The 21243-nt window shown below is 38.0% G+C and overlaps 1 pseudogene; it reads left to right on the top strand.

Moving 5' to 3' along the window:
* The first annotated feature begins 528 nt into the window (after positions 1 to 528).
* On the top strand, positions 529 to 20699 carry LOC149202733 (uncharacterized; annotated as a pseudogene).
* Positions 20700 to 21243: the final 544 nt, after the last annotated feature.

Genomic DNA, 21243 nt, shown 5'->3' on the forward strand with positions numbered 1-21243 from the left:
GGAATGGGTTCCCCCAACCAGAGACACCCATCATGCACCAGGGTTAGTAGTTGTCAAACACAGAATGTGTTGACATTGGTTCTATTGAAATGCAGCATGTAGAGCATGTTCAAGGGGCCTACTTTCTCAACCCTCGCGACCCACTTCATTGGCTCCAACCACGTTACTCCTATCTCTTCGTAATAAATCTTCACCAAATACTTTTTCGACTCAAGCTGTGGGAACTTCTCATGGTCTTCCAACTCTGAATCCTCCAGCATGAGTGAGGGAATGAGCCTTAATAACATGCCTTCAAACACCACCTTCTCTCGCAGCAGTGTTGTAGAGACCATAAATTTGGTAGTATCTAGGTCCTTTGGCACCTTTGCTTTGTCTTTTCGTGGTGGGATATAATTCAAGAGCCGAGTTATAGACTCACCCTCTTTAGCTTCCATCTCCTTAGTCCCTTTGTGAAGCTCTTCTTCATCAAGATGAAGGGGCTCATGTGGTTGTTGTGAATTATCCATTTTCGCCTTTTAGTGAACCTCAATGGGGTTTTTCCGCGGTGACTGTCTCACCGGAACTTGTTATGACTTCTTTTGTTTCTTCTCAGTGGCAGGTGGCTTAGGTCTAGGAGACCTAGGCATCATTGGAATAAGGGGAAAGACTTTAGCGGTTATGGCTTCAGCAGCTATGGCTTCAGATATTATGGCTTCAAATGGCATGATTTCATTTGTGGCTTCTGTTACGGGAGGAGTGGTCATTATTCTCTCAAATATGATCTCTCAGCACCACTCAGGTAAGCTCGCGAATTTTGGCCATGCGAAAATGTCTTCCTATATATTCTCGGTCATACAACAATCTCTCTGGTAGCAAAGATTAAGGAAAACTCGTTGAAAGCAAAGTGTTCGAATGTTGGTTAGCTTACTAGATTTATAGGTGAATTTGAATTCAAATCCAACCGTTCCCTCCAATTTTCTATCATTAATGCATCTTTGGCAGCAGATTTCCAAAGATTTGTGCCATAAATGTGGCCTCCCCACTCCTCCTAATGGAAATTTAGCCATCCAATCATCTACAGTGCACCCAATGACTACTTTTTGACTCGGCTACATGGCACCAACCTCCATGGCACAACCCTATTGGTGTAGCTCCTCTTGGTGCCTCTCTTGCTTCCATCGCGCAACCCCTTACTTCGTCTTTTCACTTCTTGGGAAGTGTAGTTTATAGTCTCGTACTTCCTTGCAGTTGCCTAGAGTACTAAGGCTATCCCACCATCATATAGTCATTGTGTAGGGGTGGGATCAACCTTGTACAACTTCAATCGACTTCCATTGACTTTTCCGGAAAACAATTCTCCATTCAGCTTCACGAGCTGAACTGCACCACCATCTCTAATTTCCTTGACTACATAGGGTCCCATCCAATGCATTTTAAACTCTTCGAGAAATTTGGTAAACTTGTTGTCATATAACAAGAAAAAATCATTCATATGAAAGGTTCGCTGCTTTATGTGTCGATCGTGCCATGCCTTCTCGTGCTCCTTTTTCACCTGTTGGTGAAATCCTGCTAAAAACTGATCTTCCTCCAATTCCATTAGTTGCACGAGGCATTTCTCCATAGTCTCATGATCAACCATATCAGTCAGTGCTACAATTTGCAGACTCAACACAATATACTCCATGGGCATCACAACCTCTCTCGCATAGACCAACCTGAACAGATTTTGGTCTGTCAACCTTTTACACGTTGTCCTATATGCCCATAGGACTGCTGGTATGTGTAAATCCCAATCATTCTTTCTCACGTTGCAGACCTTCGTCAACGCACTCTCCAAGAACTTATTGAACACTTCAATCATTCTGTTAGCTTGAGGATGATAGGGCATACTCTTCTGATGATAAACCTGGAATTCTTCAAGAATCGCGACAATCATTTCGTTTAAGAAATGAATACCCATATCGCTCATCAATATCTTAGGACACCCAAACCGAGTCAAGAAAAGTTAGAAATGGAACTTCGCGGCTATAACAGAGTTATAGTCATTGACCAACTTTGCTTCTGCCCATCTCATAAAATACTCAATTGTAGTAATAATGTATGGCATGCCTGTCTTTTTCCCTGGTGGTTGTATCGGACCTACAACGTCAATTTCCCATTTGTTAAATACCTGCAAATAAATCTGTGGGTTTAAGGGTAGTTCATCCTTCTGTGATGGCTTCCCCATCCTCTGATAAGCATTACATGACCTGCGGTATGCCTTAGAGTCCTTATGCATCGTTGGCCACCATAATCTTGTGCACAAAATATTCTGCGCAATTGCTTTGCCTGCATAGTGTCCTCCCACCACTCCTCCATGTGCTTCAGTGAGGATGCTGGATCGTTCAAACTCTGGAACATATCGATGCAATATTTCATTGGAGCCCATCTTATATAAGTGTCCAGCGATCATAGAAAAATCAGCTGCATGGACCACCAATTCATTTTTTCTGTTGGGTAGAATATCCCTTCGGGGCTATGCTAGTTGTTAAAAACTAGATTATGTCAGAAAAATGATTGTCTACAACACGTACAGTAAAGAGTTGCGCATCCGGAAATCCATCTTACAAACTAGTGGGCTCTTCGCCTGTCTTAATTTGGGATAAGTGATCTGGTTCTGCATTCAATCTTCTAGGCTTAACAATCACCTCAAAATCATATTCTTGAAAGAGCAACAAGTACTGACAGATAATCCCCCCCAACATAGGCTTGTTGATCAGGTACTTGAGAGTGGACTGATCTGTATACATTTTGAAGTGCGCACCTAACAGGTAATGTAGAAATTTTTTAGCATGTAGACGATCGCCAACCCTTTTCTCTCTGTAGTTGAGTAGTTATTTTTGGATTTTGATAATTTCCTGCTCCGAATGATATAGGGTGATCAATATCACCTTCACCTGGTTGGGTTAATACCGCACCTAATGCAATACAGGAGGCATCCACATGAACATGAAATTCTTTCTTCCAGTTTGGGAACACCAAAATGGGTGTAGTTACCATCTTTTTCTTTAAAACATACAAACTATTATAACACTCCTCAGCCCAGTAGAAAGTCACGTACTTCTTCAATAAATTCTCCATTGGCACAGTTATCTGCGCATAAGCTTTGATAAACTTCCTATAGTATCTGGTGTGGCCTAGAGTTGCACACAATTTCTTTACATTCTTTGGCACCTCTAAGTTAACAATAAAAACTATCTTTGTAGGGTCTACCATTAGTCCCTGCTTGCAGACCACATGGCCTAGCAATATCCCATAGGGCACAGAAAAGATACATTTCTTCAAATTGAGGAAAATATGGTATTTGCGACAAGTAACCAACATAAGGCACCGACTTGTAATGTGGTTCTTTACCAACCCAAACACAGTCCAGTCATCAAAATAGACTTCTAAGAATTTATGGATGAATTCCTTAAAATATGCAATTACGACCCTTGAGAAGATCGCGACCGCATTCTTCAGCCTGAATGGCATCATTGTGTACTGGAAGCATCCCCACTCTGTTGCGAAGGTAGTCTTGCTGTGATCCTCTGGTGTGATCTTAATATGATGGTACCCTGAGAATCCATCAATGAACAACTAGGCTTCTTGCCCACCAACTTTCTCTAAGACTTCATCTGTAAATGGTGTTGGAAATGGGTCATGAACGCATGTATCATTGAGCTTTCTTAGATCTATGCATATCCTGATTTCATCTTGTTGTTTCTTTTCCTGAACAACCATAGGGCTCACCCAATCAAACTCTTACACCGGCTCAATGATTCCAGCCTCCAGCATTTTGTCTAGCTCTTTGCGCACCTTCTCCTTATACTTGGGATATATACGGTAGGGTCTCTGTTTCACGGTCTTCGCATCGGGCTTTAGAGTGATCTTTATTACACCCAAATCCCCTACTATTCCTTTTAGATCCGAGAAATTGGTACGAAACAAGTCCTGGTATTCACGCAGTAGTTCGCCAACCTTATCGACTATATATTCATCCCAATAATCACCTATGTTTGCAAACTTAGGTTGCACATCAGATCCAATGTTCACTTGCATGGTCTTCAAAGGTTCTTTTATACCAGGGTTTGCTGCTTTGGGCCCTTAAATCTTGCATTGTCCCTCAGACTCTGGAAGTTTGATACTTCGTGGATCCTCTTCTTCTTCTGCAGTCATGTTGTAGAATTGTAGTGCATGGCACAGTTGTGCATTCCAATGCGGTTGAACCCATTCTACCAGTTCCTCAGGCATCCTGAAGATCACAGCCTTAATTTCTTGGAGTTCTTCATCAATACACATGAGTCCATCCTCAAAGCTGAAATTTAACAACAAACGTTCCCTCCAGATATCCCACTCGGTCGTCCCATGATGTAGCTCCATTTCCAAGTACCATTTCATCGAAATAGTATCTAGGATGTGATAGAAGAAATATACCCATTCCAGTTGAGGTTCATCCTGCCAAGCTTTAGTCCATCGCGCCAAATGCTTGTGCGGATCATCCTTGCCTGAATATTTCTCTGTCAGGAGGGCATTCACGTACCTAAACCTTATCTTCATCATTTTCTTGTACTCTTTCTAGTCAACCAAGCTACCCTTATGCGTACCCCACCAACAGGAAAGCATAGCGTGCAATGCCAAATCAAGAGCCTGGAACTGATGCTCTTTTGGTACCTCCCTTTAAAACTTATCTAGAAAAAACTAACATCATCTAAGCCATCATAATGAGGAAGATTTCTTACCTTCGTGGATACACACTTAAGTGATTTTGTCATCATATTGCAACGTAGCATTGAAACTTCATGCAACCTATTTTTCCAATGTTCGAGTTCTTCATCTGAATCCAAGGTACAAGAACTATATTTATCCCATGTAATCACTCATCTGCAGTGGGATTGATCCAATATCCATTGCTCATGATGATCTTGTATATTTGATCCAAGTCGTCTTCTTCTTCGTAGTCGTAGACTGGTTCAGTGTAGCACGCTCCTTCCATGGGATCCAAGGGGACAATAACCCAAAGTTCCTTCCTTTCAAATGTCATTCTTCGTTTTTTCATATTAATTACTACATCTATGTCGAAGGCCCAATCAATTCCTAATAGCATAGGGTAAGGATTGTTGTCATCCACTATTTCAATTACTTCAAATTCAACCAGAGTGCTTTCTTCCTCAATGTCTACTGTATAGGCGCCCCATAGAAATGATCTTCTATTGATTGGCCATGCGTAGATGTATAGGAGACCATTGTAGCACAAGTCTCCCCATCCTTTCCCACGTCTTCTTTGGAAACACGTTCGCATAAGATCCTAGATCTAGGATGACTTGATCCATTTCGTACTCTCCAATCTGCGCGGTCAACCTCATTTCGCACCCTGTCTGCTTCTTGTGTTTACCCAATTTCCTCATAGCACACTATTCGGGAGGAGTCTTGATTTTACTTGTACAGTTGTCAATTAGCTCCTGGAGCCCTTCCACTACCTTCCTATCCTACAACAACTTCATACAGGTTTTCATAAAAGTAGCCAATAGCGAGGGATCCATGTCATGCGCTTCATTTTTTCCAGTCGGTTTCTCCTGACTTCCTGACGTAGAACCCTTATTGAAGTTCTTCTTGGCCTCCATAAAATTTTCTTTAGCCTTGTTGAGATCAATTCTGACCTCTTTTTCGGCAATCTTACGCACCTAGCCCTCGGTTCCTGGCTTCTTTCCTTTATCTTATCCCGTAGAAATACCACTTTGTGTCACTGTATTGACGATATGGTCTTCTTCACAAGGCTACACCCTCATCATTTGTATATTTTGTGTGGTTTTTTGAGTTTTTTTCTCCTGCATTTTGGCTATCAGCATCGGGGCACTCCTCTATCACATGGTCAAATTGTCTGCAATACTGATAGGATGGATACGTTGGGTTTGGACAGTCGTGTGCAAAAGGTCCTGCTTCTTCACAGTTGTAGCAAATAACCTGTCCATGAATTCTTCCATCCCCTCCTCCTCTTCCTCTTCTGCAGCCCTGGAATCCTCAATGTGTTGCACCTATGGCCTAATCCTAAGTTCGATTTTTTGCCTGCATTCAATACGTATGGGTCCGCTCCATCATTAATTCGTAGCTTCGATAGTTTTTCTTATTATACCCCATTGGTTTACATAAGGTACAAAACAACTGTTACGAAGTATGTACAAACTTTTACAAGAGGTGACAATGGTCAGTTGCATGCTTCCCAGCTATCTAGAAAATAACGCACCATAAGGGTACTCCTGTGCTCAGTCCTTCAATGTTCTTTGGCTTCAAAGGAACAAGACCTCCTCTAATCAGGAAAATTTGATAAACATGATAGTGATCCTTATCATGTCCCTTATATTTACATTTTATGCGCCAAAATTCTGCACGCACCTTAGACTCAACTTCCTTTCCTATCTTCAAGCTCTAGAACTCCATGTGCAAGATTGCCAGTTGTGACTGAATTTGTTGTACTCCAACATTCGTATCGTGCACTGGTGAGGCTTCCAACCTCATCGCGATCTGCACAGCTTCTACTTTCATTCCTATTTTCTTCTATGATAATGGCAATCTTAGATGAGGCAATAGTGAAGCAATGTACCAGTCTTTGTGTTTATCATCCATGATTTTCATATTATCCTGCTAGATCGGGATTTGAGCCTCTGATTGAAGTCCCATGCGGATTCATTTACCCTCTGTTGTATTTCCTTAAACTCCGTTACATACTGCGCTTGAGACTTATGATTTTTAAACTCATTGTTCAGTGCCTACTGAATCTTTGACATCATCACATTGGGTTGACCCATACAGAACTTGATATACCAAGACAATACCTTGTCCTACAGTTTTGTGACCAGTTGCGCTTTCTTCATATTATCATCAGTAATCTGTTGTTCCTTCCACATAGCATCCATGACGAACTAGAATTGCTCAGGGTCCTCTCTTCCCACACCTTTAAAGATTGGAATCTTCATTGTGTTCGCCATGTTGAATGGTTGATGGAGAGGCGGAGGTGGAGATGTAGGCATGTGGAGGTGGAGGTCGTGGTGGAGTGGATGGATAGGGTATCCATGGGATACCCTGGCTTACTATTTGCAGTGTGCTTCACAGTGTTCTCAAAATATTTCCTTCGTCATCACTATCAGAAGATCCTAATAGAAAACTGTATTCATAGCCTGATTCTTCGTTCTGAAGGGTTTTCCACTTCGCGTAGTCCCAAACATCAATGTAATGGCATAACCCATTTTTCACACAAAAACATCTTAATCCAGGTCTTTAGAGATTTTAAGTACTTACCTCTTGGTCCTTTGAAGAATATTAACTCTACTTCACTCTAGCTAATGGTCATATCGATCACAAGCTCAGCGAAGAATCCTCCTAAGATACGATCAATCCAATGATTAACGACCCTTGCGATGTTATTTTTTGAAGCTTCCAAGTGCTTTACAAGTTTTGGGGTCGACACAATAGGGTTGTCAAGCTTCCACATACCCTAAATATCCGATAACCTGGACAGACACTTGTGCAACTCGCAAGGAAAGAAACAAAAGAAGGCTTCTAGCTCGTCTATGTACAGGTATCTGTTCAGCCAGTCTTCCTTGGATAAGTGTGTGTTTTTGTTCTTCTGTGCTGCAAACACGTGCAGTTTTTTATTAATCCACTTCTCAATTTATTTCTTAGTAGGGAACAACTTATTCAACATCACACATTCCTCAGACAGATCCTGGTCCCGGCAACAGAAACATTTGTTGGCTTGATGGGGCCTGACCCAGGTTCAACGTTATCTGCTCCAACCAAAAAAACCCTAAATGGTGGCCCTTTCGGCAACAAACTGTGTAGCGTAGGATGTAGTCTCAACCGAAGTAGTATTGGGGGATGACAGAACTAGGTTTCTACATCCAGAGGTCTGTGTGGTAGGTTTCTGTAGTCCTAGGGCACAGGTCTACCTTTGCGAACCCTTAACCCTTTCGAACAAACAATTACTGTAAATTCACTTAAACATCTTCCAGATCTTCGCAGAGGTTCTTAATCATTCATAACATGAATAATTATTACTGATCTAGTACTTGTGTGCATCAGATAAGCATTAATTCATATAAATTTTAACACAGAGCGAAATTATAGATACTTGCATAAATAAGAAATAATACAAAGATGCATCAAAATTGGCTCAAAACTTTTTTTATTGAGTATAATCGTTCAAGTAGAGACTTCTTTTCCCTGTGCACTCAGCTGCAGGGGCCCACGCACTCAACCTTCGGACTTACCAAAGTCTCCGTGGACTCAGTTGTAGGAGCCTTTCCATTTTGCCTAAGTACAAGAAACAAACCTTTCTTGCCTTAGCTTACATGCCCTTAACAATGATCTTCTATCTTCGTTCCATTCCTAGACTTGCTATGACTCATCTTTATATAGCACTTTTCTTACAATACCATGGTCTGCAGACCATGGGCGGGTCTCAAATCCTCCCATCACCCACCCACCTAGGTGACTAAAGCCCCTTTGACCTATACTATTTTCACACTGCACTTCCACATTTCACGGAGACTGTACATTTTATACAAAATTTGACCAAAACTTAACCCCAGGGACCCCATCCCAACAATTCACTATCTAAAACAAGAATCATAGATATGAAAAAGGAAACATCACACATGCAGAAATATTTATCTAGGGGAAAGAAACTGCTCAAAACCCCTTACTATCTATATTACATTAATAAGAGAATAGAGAAGAAATACAATGCTTGCTCAAGCTTGAGCACACCTTGCAAGTGTATAGTCTATCCTTCTGCCTAACAGACTGAACCTGGCCAACACTTAGCCAATTTGAAGCCTTTCCAAGCTCTTATTTCCTTGTGTTGTTCCCTTGGGAAATTGTCCCTATTTTGGAAGAATTTCACACTCTGGAATTGTGCAATAGCCTTAGGTCAATCTCTGACTGCATGCACCGCTTGTACACATTGGAATATGCTACAACTAATAGTACACTGCCTTGGAATCTCCATCTCAACTAGGTAAATCAATTTTTTTCATGAAACAATTATTTTGGGTTGATTGATTAGTTAAATGGTTGATCATTGAGTGTGGTTGAAGTTCCACTTCCACAACTTGATCTCCACTAGTTCTTCTGACAGTTAGAACTAGTTAAACTAACAATAACTCAAATTGACTGAAATATATTGCTACAACTTAGCAATCAATCATGTAGAACTGAACTTAAGCTTCCCCAAATTGAAGTTACTGAGTTGACTGAGTGGCAAGTTCCATGTCACCTCAATTAACTACCTTCAAGTATTCTGCTGAAATATAAATTCAAATTTTAATATAGTTTGAACAAGGAAAAGTCAAAACTAGATTTTCTTGTTGTATTTTCAACACTCCCTCTTAGTAAGAAAGGGATTATCAACCAGCCTTATCTTTAACCTATGGAACTCAATGTTTCCTCTTGACAAAGCCTTTGTTAAAATATCTACATCTTATTCCTCTTTTGCAATGTAATACAACAACATAATCTGCCTCGGCACACAATCCTGTAGATGGTGATACCGGATATCAATATGCTTGGATCAATAATGAAAAACAAGATTCTCAAAGAGTTTGATACAACTCTGATTATCATAATAAATAATAGTAGGATCCATCATCTAACCAAACAAGCCAACAAGTATCTTTGTCATCCAAATCGCCTCACATGTTGCTTGACTTGCAGCCATGTATTCTGCTTCTACTGAGACGAGTGCCACTAATCTCTGCTTCCTACTATACCAAGAAAATGCTACAGACCCAACACTGAAAATTCCACCTAATGTACCCTTCCGGTCTGATGGAATTCCCTCCCAATCTACATTGGTGAAGCCACATAGCTTCACACCCTATGTCCGTATGTACCAAAGTCCAAACTGGGTAATGCCTCTGAGGTATCGTAGAACATGTTTAGCTACCCTCCAAAATAGTTTGGTTGGTCTAACCATATCTTGGCTAAGATGGTTGAATGCATAAAAAATGTATGGTAATGTGTTCACAAGATACATGAGTGAACCCACTAACTGATGTTAAATAGTCACATCCACCTCCTCACCTGAAGTGGCATCCTCTTTCCTCCAGTTGGTCACTAGAGGATTCTCCATGGGTTTGCACCTGTCCATGCGGAAACTCTGAATTATCTCATTGGCATACATTCCCTAAGAGACATACAATTTCTCTTTACCTTTCCATACTTCCAATCCAAGGAAGTAGTGCATGAGACCCATGTACTTCATTTCAAACTCTCTTGCAAGGTCCTCCTTGCAAGATCTGATTAGTTGCTTATCACCAGTAAGGATCAAGTCATCAACATATAAAAAAATAATCAACAATTTACCTTCTACCAAAATAGATAGAGGTTTGCATTCACTTCACTTTTGGTGATGCCCAAACTGGTGAGATAGCTATTGATCCTGGTGTACTAAGCATGGGATGATTGCTTGAGACCATACAATTCTCTCTTGATTTTGCACACACGAGACTCTCGATAAAAAGTATCAAAGCCTTTTGGTTGCTCGATATACAACTCCACCTCAATAACTCCGTTGAGGAATGTTGTTTCACATCCATCTGGTGGATCTTCCACCCCATATGCGTAGCCAAAGAAAGGATTGATCTGATGGATGAGTACCTTGTTCTAGAAGCAAAGGTTTGCTCATAGTCAATCCCCTCCACTTGAGAGTACCCCTTGAACACAAATATGGCATTGTACTTTTCTATCCTTCTGTCTGCTGCATGCTTCACCTTGAAGATCCATCTTGAACCCACAACTGATTTGTCTACTAGTCTTGGGACCACCTCCCAAACACTTTTCTTCAAAATGGAATCATACTCCTCCACCATTGGCCCAACCAATACTGTTTGTTCTATTGCTTCCTCAAAATAGGATGTCTTAGTCTCTACTAGCTCAATCATAAGAGCCATGTAGCTAGTGTACCAATATTGTGACCTTCTTTTCTTGTGTTGATTTGAAGGAGCACGCACTTTCTCCCTCACATCCTTCATAAGTATCTCAACTTATCTAGTTCTCTTCCTACCTTCTCTAGATTATTATGCTTGAGTGGCTATCTCCACTCTCTGGTCCTCAACTTGTGGCTTCTCCATAACATCCTGAGGATCCTCCTTTGGAGCTAAAAGCTCTTCCTCTTGTGGTATTTGTAGCTCCCTCTCAAGAGAGCACCACATGGTTTTATCTTCATCAAATTTGACATCCCATCACAACTGTCATTCCGAGGGAAGTAAAATAGACACGGTAGTTGTGGGGAATTTATGTGTAACCCACAAATATCCCAAAATCTATTGTTAGCTCCAACTTCTTCCTTGACTCTTTCGAGACATGGCAATAGACAGAGGCTCCAAATATCTTGAAGTGTGACCCATCTGTCTTCTTCCCCGAGTAAGCCTCCTCTGGTGTGATCATGCCAAGAATCTGATGAGGACTCCTATTCTGCAAATGGACTGATGTATTGCATGCTTCAACCCGCAAGTGCAGAGATAGGCTTTGGTCATAGAATGTCACCTGTGTTTCTCCCACAATGCTTCAGTTCTTCCTCTCAGATACCCCATTTTGTTGTGGGTTGTGGGGTGTTGTCAACTCTCGACGAATGCCTTCTTTTGCACAAAATTTTTTAAACTCATTCAACACGTACTCACCTCTATTATCACTCCTTAGAGCCTTCACCTTCTTACTCATTTCTTTTTCCACCAGTGCCTTGAATTCTAAGAAATTGGAGAAATTCTCATCCTTCTTTTGCATGAAGAAGATCTAGGAATTTCACGAATAATCATCAATAAAGATAACAAAATACTTGTGCCTAGTAGTGGAGGCTGTCGAGAAAGGTCCACAAAACATCAGAGTAGATCCTTTCAAGGACTACATGTGCTCTGTTATCCCAATCATGGAAAGTGGATTTTGTGTACTTACCCAAGGTACACCCTTTCCATGTATGTTTTTTCTCTAGTTTTCCTTTAGGGAGGCCCATGGTAATCTATTGCATGATCTTCAAAGTACCATAATGAAAATGGCAAAGTCTTCTATGCTAAATTTTATTGGCATCATGACTCTTCACCTTCTTTGCTTTTGTGCTCGATGTAGCAAAATCCGCCACATCTAGCTTGTAGAGGTTCTTCACCCGAACCCTGATCTGCTTCACATGTCTCGTGGCTATGTGTCTCAACAATGCCTTTACTTTTCTAAATATCACATCATAGCCATGATCATCCAAAATTGCAACAAAGACAAGATTCTTCTTTAGACCCGGTACAAACATCACATCCTTGAGCCTGAGAGGGTAACTCGATTCCCTCTTAAAGGTGATTGTACCAATCTCAGTCGTGTTTTAACTTATATCATCTCCCATCTTAATGTGCATCTGGAGATCTGTCTCCTCCAAATCACTAAAAAAATATTTGTTCCCCGTCATATGGAATGAGGCATCGCTGTCGAGATACCACATACTTTCCATCATTGTGTTGGCCATGCATGAAATGAGAGTAAAATCATGTAACCGCCACGGTGAAAATTCCATGTAATAAAAGTTAAAAACAATAACCACAATCGATGGGACACTTATTACAAGCTGAATGTTTGGAAAAACATCCTAGAGTGTGTTCATTTGGTTGTTTATGACTAAGGAAATTGAAAAAGGCAATGGCTAAGGCTTTGGAAAGGAAAAATGGCATTTTTGGCACAATTATTTATGAAAATAATGGAAATTAGGATAAGAGGAAGGTGAAAGGTCATATGTTGCATGTGAGGAGGGAATTGAAGGAAAATAATGGAAAATGAAGAAAATGGAGGCCTCATTCATAAAAAGGCTTCTGAGGCTCAGTTGGTAACCTTTTGTCAATTGAGGTCTTGAACTATCTCATTATTCACTCTCTCTCTCTTGTACTCTTGGACACTTAGAGTTTTCTTGGAGCACTTTGGCATTGGAGCAAGAAAAGAAAAGAAGGCAAAGAGGAAACAAAGATGAAGAATGGAAAGGCAGGATCAAGTAACTACAATAGGATTCATTGTAGATATTGACTTGAATGTGTATTGTCCTTGCTAGATTTGGCTTGCATGGGATTGCATGTGGTTCTTTTCTATCATGCCATGGGTTTTTCCAGGTTTGACTGTGTTCTTCAGCCTAGCCTTTCTATTTCCTAATAGCCTTGATTAGATGGGTCAACCTTAGTATTGGTTGCTTGGGTAATTGAAAAGGATCCAATGTCTATGATAATGTCTGAGTACTGTCTTTAAGGTTGGGTTTTAATTTTTAGTTAGACATCCTTACCTTTTTGGCTATTTGGTTCCATGCCCTTGTATGTTGGATGTTTTACACAAATATCCTGATAGATTGTGCCATAAGTTGGAGAGCCCTAAAGTATAAGTTTGTTGACAAGGATTTGCCTTCATATAGTACAAGATGTGGAACCAATGTGGCCCTTCTTCAAAGGTTTGGACATGTTTTGAGTATGTCGAGCCCTTTATGAGTGAATTAATTATCATATTGGTTTTTAGATCAATTTCTCACTATGGTTAGTGGAGTAGGTCCATATGGAAATAGTCCATTTATAGTTTTATACCTAAAAAAAATCTACTCCAACATTTGTGAGTCTACCATGGTAGGGTTCCACCTTGTGCATTGGCCCTTCACACTTAATGTTGATGAAGAAGTGTTCAAAAATCCCAAATGCTCAACCCGTTTCTCATCAGGAATGTTCAGTGTGCTATAAGGATCAAGTATAACATTTACACATTAATTTTTTAAATCTATTTAGCTAAAAATATGTATGCCTTGGTATCCATTTTGGTGAAGTCGCCAAGGGCAGGGTATCTATTTCACCAAAGTCACCTAAGACTTGTACATTCACTTGAAATAGTCCACTTGAGAATATTACAATATAGTGTAGCTTGCTTATAATATTTGAGGAAGATCTCTTTATCTAATTTAGTTGTGTCTCAGAATCTATTCCCATTTTAGTGAACATCTCTCTAAAGGATTTGAACATCAGTAAAGGATATGAAATATTCCCACATTACCATCAAACCAAACCATGTTAACATATTATTTGGAATGGCATAACATTGACTAGGCTTTCTTTTTTGTGAAAATGATAATATCGTGCCATATATGGGAATGTTCCTCCATTTGGTTTGGGTGATATTGTAACTTTTGGATTAGAATTTTTTGCCCCTAAGCTAAAGGAAATATACAGTGCAACTCCTTGGGGGTGTGTTTTTAAGAACTTCCAACCAAAAAAGAAAAATCTCAAATTTGATCCTGCCAGAATCTTCTGTATTTGGGTTATTATTAAGTTCAATATGTTTTTTTCGATCACCTTCATTAGGAAAGGAGTCACTCTAGGGGATGGTAGGATGGTCTGATAGTTTGGGAGAAGGTATTTGGAATGTTGTAAACTTGATTAGTCTTTAATTTTTGCTGAAATATCGAGGTTGTTCCACATAATGGGATGCTACACCTAAAACCATTTGATTTGGGCAAGATTTCCATTTTTGGATAAAATATAGTTGCACCTAAGCGAGAGGAAGTATGCAATGCAGCTCTGTGAGATGTGTTTCTCGAAGAATTTCTATCCTCCAAAAATTATAAACCCTGACTAAACTAGTCTTATGGGAATGGGTTATTGTTGACTTCAATGCTCTCTTTTCTCTCCCCTTCACTAGGAATAGGTTATTGTTGAATTCAATGCTCTCTTTTCTCTCCCCTTCACTGTGAAAGTTATTTTTTTCTAAAGGTGGTTGGAGGATCTGATTGGGAAGAAGTATTTGGAATGCCATAAGGTTGATTGATCTTTTTATTTCCACAAATTGGTGATGTCGTGCTACAAAATAAGGATGTTACTCCTTTTGAGTTTTATGTAAGAATGTAGTTTGTAGATTATTATGGTTACATTATTTTCAACTAGGATGTGTAGGGACCTGTCCCATGAAAAAAAATCCCATACCTGATGTTTCAGCACTTTGGGGACATGGGGAATCCTAGGAAATGTCCTTGAACAACTGGGGAATTTATTAGAGACTTGTTGTCCATCTCCATGATGTTCTAGACAAATTACAAGGATGTTTTAGATAGATTTTGGGGATGTTCTTGGCAGGTTTCAAAGATGTTCTGGGCAAATCTAGGAATATTCTGAGCATGTATTGATCCCATTTTCTATTCTCCATTGATCTGGATCTTGGGGGTGTGTGGGGGGGGGGGGGTGGGAAGATCTAAAAAATTGAAATGGATCTTATGGGGGAAGACCCCCAAGATCTGAAAAATTGCAATGCTAGAAAGAAAATGAGAGAACACACAGTAAATAAAATCACAAAGAAACTTTTTATTAAAATGGAGAATAACTGTAAAGGCTACATTGTGGCGGACAATCTGTCCTTTTACAAAGTGCGACTTGTTACTTATAGCCTTTTTCGGTTACAATACCATGGGTAAATTCTATGGGTGAATGAATACCATGGGTGGATGTCACAATACCATGGGAAAATACCATGGGTGAATGAATACCATGGGTGAATGCCACTTACAATACCATGGGTGGATGCCACTTACAATACCATGAGTAAATTCCATGGGTGGATGAATACCATGGGTTGATCCTATTTTCTATTCGTATAATGTATCTTCAGTTTTGACAATGGACATTGATGATTGGACAATATAAACATTTTTCCCATTTTTTTATATTACACTGGATCTAAATTTTCTATACAAGTTGTAGCCCAAAACATTGGTTTTGTATGATGGGATTCAATTTGGGGTTCTGGTGATTTAATTATTCTCTTTTTAGCAACAACATTACAGCAAGCAAAGCTTACATGTCAAAAAACCAGGAAATGCAACATTTCAAAGGGTTGATCCTTTTGGCTTTTTCTCTTGTTCTTGTTTTTGGGGTCATCTCAACTTTTACATATTGTGCATGGGTTTTTAGGAGTCATTCAATTCCATTTCTTCCATCATCCCAGCCTCAAACATTGTGAAAACAATTATATAGTTGTGACTTGGATTGCGTATTAAATGTTTGAACGAATTTCCTATTCAATCACCCTTTTAATCTCAAAGATGAATTTAATCTCTTTACAAAACCAAGGTATTTTGTAGTGTTTTTCAAGACAACTGTAAGAATATGCAGAACCTATTGAGGAGGAAATTCCTTCAAAGTTTTAACATAATGACCATTAACAAAAAATATGAGGAAGGATATATATTTTCTTATTTAATCCTTAGAATCTAATAAGATTTTGACCATAGTTATGGGATTTGTTTTTCTGCATGTTCGAATCCACTCAAGATATGTTTTTGGTTTGTAAGTGTTGGAGATTCACTCAGGATCTATTTCTAGTAAAAAATGTCCAATGGTTAGATCCTTAATTTTTTTTTTCAAAATGTAACATAAAATATAAAATAAAATTTTAAAAAGGCCAAGTATGGGGACCTAAAATCCTAATTTTTCCTTATAAAACAACCCTTCCCTCATCCTAAAATAGACAAATCTGAGCCTTTCATATCAATCTGCATTTCTAAATTTTGTAATAGAGATTTGTAGTGAAACACATTTGAAAATGTGAATTTTCTATGTTTTTAATAAGTGTGGACATATTTTTTTAATACCGTTTTTTTGTATCCAAATCTTCACTTGAAAAAAAAATTTGTTGTATTCGTTTATTGTGTGTACAGTTTCCCTTTATCCAGATCTTGAGTTTTAAGAAATATGGTGTATCAGTATCTGCATGTGTATATGTTTCTATGCAACTTAGCTTTAGTACTTATGAAACATGGAGGTGATTTAAATAGTTCTAACTTGTCAGATTTCAAGAGAATAAGAATCTGTAATTGTAATTGTTGGCATCTTGTGTGTGTGTTGGCAAGATTATCAATTTTTTGTGTTGTAATTTGGACAAAAGGCACTTACGTTTCGGGAATATGCAACAGGTTTGAAAGAGTTAAAGCAATCAAACTTTCTGCATGTAAGAGGTTGGTATTAAAAATTCAAAGCCAAGCATGTGTTCTTGAGAGGGAATGTAAGGACCTAGAAACTGAACTCTAGGAAGAAAAGAAAAGACACAACTCTACTTTGGTAGAATTCAAAAACCTTGAAAGGGAAAGGTACATCCTCATATTTGCATGCACTCTTGTTTTCTTCTACTCTAGTTATAATGATAAATGTTGTGTTGATATTTTCCTATGGTCTTGTAAGGTAGAGTGAATAATGATTAACTCTATTACTTTTTATTTTAAGGATGGAATCACTATTAAGCATATTTCTTCTTCCCTATGCTTTTAAGAAGTTGTAGGTGTGTTATTTCTTTCCAGAATGCTAAACATAATATTTTGTTTATGTTCTTGTTCAACATTTTAATGCTACATTGTGCTTCTGCTCTTATGTGCATGAAACTTGAAGGTATCAACTTTACCCAAACCAGTGATTGTAGCAAGGGAAACCAAGGGTTCTATTGTTTCTAATGATGGAAGGAATAGGTTTTGTGCCTTGGAGTCATTATTTTGTTCTTCCAAGAAGAGTATGAGTTTCCTCTGCATGTTCATATTTAGAGTTGAATTGGTGTAGGTTGTTTCCATAAAAAGTTTTAGAGTGTTGGAAATGTGGCCCTTAAACTAGGGTCTAGAGAATTTACAACATAGGTTTGATGGGGAGGGTTTTGGGTTGGTTGATGATAGGTAGAGGCTTTGATTTGTGGCATGTCATTATTTCCCTCTTCCTTGGTCTTTGATTTATGGCATGCCATGCTTTCCCTCTTCCTTGGCCCTTCTTTCTCAAAAGAGGTAGGTTGAGACATTTTTACCTCAATCTTGAATTATATGCTTACATTTGAAATATATATCTCCCACACTAAATATGCATGGTTTGGTCTTAGATTATAATTGATCATCAATTTAGCTATTAGTTGTTCGATAAAGTTATTTTTGTAAAATTATAATAAGTTATTAATGTCAATGTTCATTGATAGGTGGTCTTCTTTGGAGGTCACACACAATTGGGTACCGTAAAACCTGAAGAAGTAGATCAACATCCTTATGTTGTTTTGAATTGTGAGATTGCAAGGAAGAATATCGTGCCCTTTGTTTTGAATATACAAAAGATACTTCACAGGGGGCCTTTCCTCATTAAGAATCTTGAAAATGTTATGCGAAGGTTTTTGGAGTCCCTTGAGCTTTTTGAGGACAATGAAAGGTAAACACTTGAAATTTTTACTGCACTCAGTCTCTTAGAAATTCTATGGGATTTCACCAGAAACCGTTTTTCAACTGTTTCTCAAAGACAACATTGTTTCGAAGGGGATTGTTCTTTCATTCATCACATATTTTTTCAAGGAGTATCTGGTTGAAAATAGTCTTGATGATCTCATAGCATTGCTGAAGTGAGGGAAGATAGAAGATAATCTTCTTGATTTGTTCTCAATACAGAAACACAACACTGAAGCTTTTGCAAAACACTTCAGGTGGGAAGACTTTTTTGTTGGAACCAAACTGTCTACTTAAAGTCACATGTTTTTGTTGTCAATTGTTACTAACATATGTCTTTTTTACTTTTTGTGTGGTAGTAAGGAGGGTTTGGATGCTCTTTTCAAATATAATGAAAATAAAATGTTTGATGTGAAATTGAAGGACATGAAGAGTGCATTAACAACTTTGATTACAGAGAATGTTGATATTTCAGAAGTCATTGAATCTGTAAAGAAATTCCATAAAGAGTCAAAGTTACCTGATATTGAAGTAGTGTGTATCTTATGGGATGTTATTATGGATGTTGTAGTGGTCTGGCAAAAACCAACAACAAAATTCAAATTTGGCATTGCATCAAGTTAGTATTTAATATTTTTTGAATGTGTACTATCTTTTGGTTTTACCATATGTGTTATGCCTCATCATATCATTAAAATTTTTATGGATTTTTCCTTAATTTTGATAATTATTTTCTTCTTGTTAATTGTTTAATATGTTTACAACTTTTAGTCAATATTAGAATCTAATGGGAAAATGGGTCCATGAATAACTATTTCAAGGGTCATCCTCACGGCTTGCATTTTGCTACTTTTAAGAATCATGTTTTGTTACACACTTTGATCCTTTCATTGATATGAATGAGAAAATAGAATGTGCCAATCTCATAGACAACATTTTTTAAAATATAATGCAATTGTGGATACTTTGTTTCTTGCTCTAGATATCAATTTTTTGCTTTTTGCACATGTTTGTTTTGTTTTATTGATGTATATATAAAAAAATTTATCAAACTGTTAATTCAGTAGATATTTTTTTGGGAAATTAATTACAGAATGTATACAGATGTAGTATTGAATCCTTCAACTTGTATTTCCATGAAGGTTTCATTTAATGTAAAGAGTGTGCGTGTATTTTCTTGTCCATAAATATGGTTACATTGGCTTTTCTAACATATGATACATTTTTTAAAGTCTTTCGTTAATGTGTTTTCATTTTATCTCACTTGGAATTCATAAGTCAATAATTTGTTCATGCTTGTGCTAGATTGGATGTTAATTCCATTTTCCATCAAAGGTGCTACAAGGATCAAACTTAACAATCAGAGCATGCATTTAATGTCAAGAGCTATCTCCTTTGGTTTGAGGGAATTATTATCTTGCAATTGCATTGTTTGTATGTAGTATGTGGGGATTAGTTATGCATGCAATGTTTGTATCCATGGCTTTCCATTGAGCATGTACTTTTTTTCCCATGGAAAATTTCCTTGGGGAAATCCTTGAGGGGATTCCTCACATTCCTGTGAATGGAAACCATGGTAAATGTTGCTGGTGTATATGTTGTACTCCTAACCCAGAGGGACTTTGCAGGACTTGAACCCATGACCTCTCTGCCTTAAAGTTGGTCGATTCAAACCAATTGAGCTAACCCACTGGGTTACCATAATGTACTTATCAACTTCTGTGTGCAATATTTCTAATGATGGTTATCCATCTGACATGGATATTTTCCTTTTGCATGTAAAATGATAACATCTTTTGTTTTTTGGTTGGCATTTGGAATTCATTAGTTTTCTGGTTATTTTATTTCGAGTCTTAACAATTCAGTTATTAGAAGTTTTGTATATGGGTTTTTTGGAAATTGTATGAAGCTTACATATTTTACTAAAATGATTCTCTACTTTATTGAATTATCAAGTTAAGAGATGGGAAAAATGCCTTGACAATTTCTGTACAATTGCAAAACTACAGTTGGAGATAATGTACAAGATTCAAATTCAATGTTATGAGGATGCTATACTCATGAAATTGTTTCCTGAAATTGTGAGGTCTCTCTATGACGAGGAATTTCTTTCTAAAGATACTATTTTGATGTGGTTTTGCAAAGGCAGTAACCCAAAGGGCAGGTATTAACAACCTAACATTTTTTTATTCTTTTTTTTTTTTACCTTTTTGTTATGAGGAAATGCAATTAATTTAGGTTTAGACAAATCTAATTGTATGATTTAGAGAGTTTTGAACTCTATTAAAATGAGAATTGAAATGCTTGATTAAGCAACTTTTGGGATTTCATAAAGCTAATATTGTTCTTATAGTTTGAGTTTTGTCAGGGTGAAAATAAGATCTGATGTGATTTTTGGCATTTCAGGCAAACCTTTGTGAAGTCACTGGAGCCTTTTGTGAAATGGTTGGAGGAAGCTTAAGAAGAAGAATAATGTGAACTTATATTAGAAGCTTAATTATGACTACAATAGTTATGCAGGGGGGGGGGGTGGGTTGGGAGGGGCGGTCAGGATGTTGGTTGCAACTCTGATATATTGTGTTCAATTGGTATATCAACTGCTTTACATAGATAATAAGTTTTCTATTGACAATTTATGAGATCCTAGTGCAAAGATACTTTAATTAGATTCTATTGGAATTTGCGTTGCATATAAATTTATAATTTTGATTTGATTATTTTATAATTTAATTAAAGTTTTAGAATTTAAAATTTATAAAGTTTCAAAGTCTAATTCTTTGAAGGGTGCTAGCTCAATGGAAGAGCACTTGTTTTACAAGTAGGTGGTTGGTGCTTCGATTCCATCATTCCCTAATATTCATGGGGAATGGTGATGATCACTATCCATCCATATATATGTATCAATAGTGAGGGTCATTAAAGGGCCATCATTAAAAGTCATTTTTTTATTATATGAAATGGTGATGATTAATGAATGTCTCCATATATATGCATCAATACTGAGGGTCATGAAAGTT

Source organism: Pinus tabuliformis, chromosome 2_1, assembly GCF_031772625.1.
Source record: "Pinus tabuliformis cultivar Carrire ecotype Pingquan chromosome 2_1, CPIR1, whole genome shotgun sequence".
NCBI lineage: Eukaryota > Viridiplantae > Streptophyta > Pinopsida > Pinales > Pinaceae > Pinus > Pinus tabuliformis.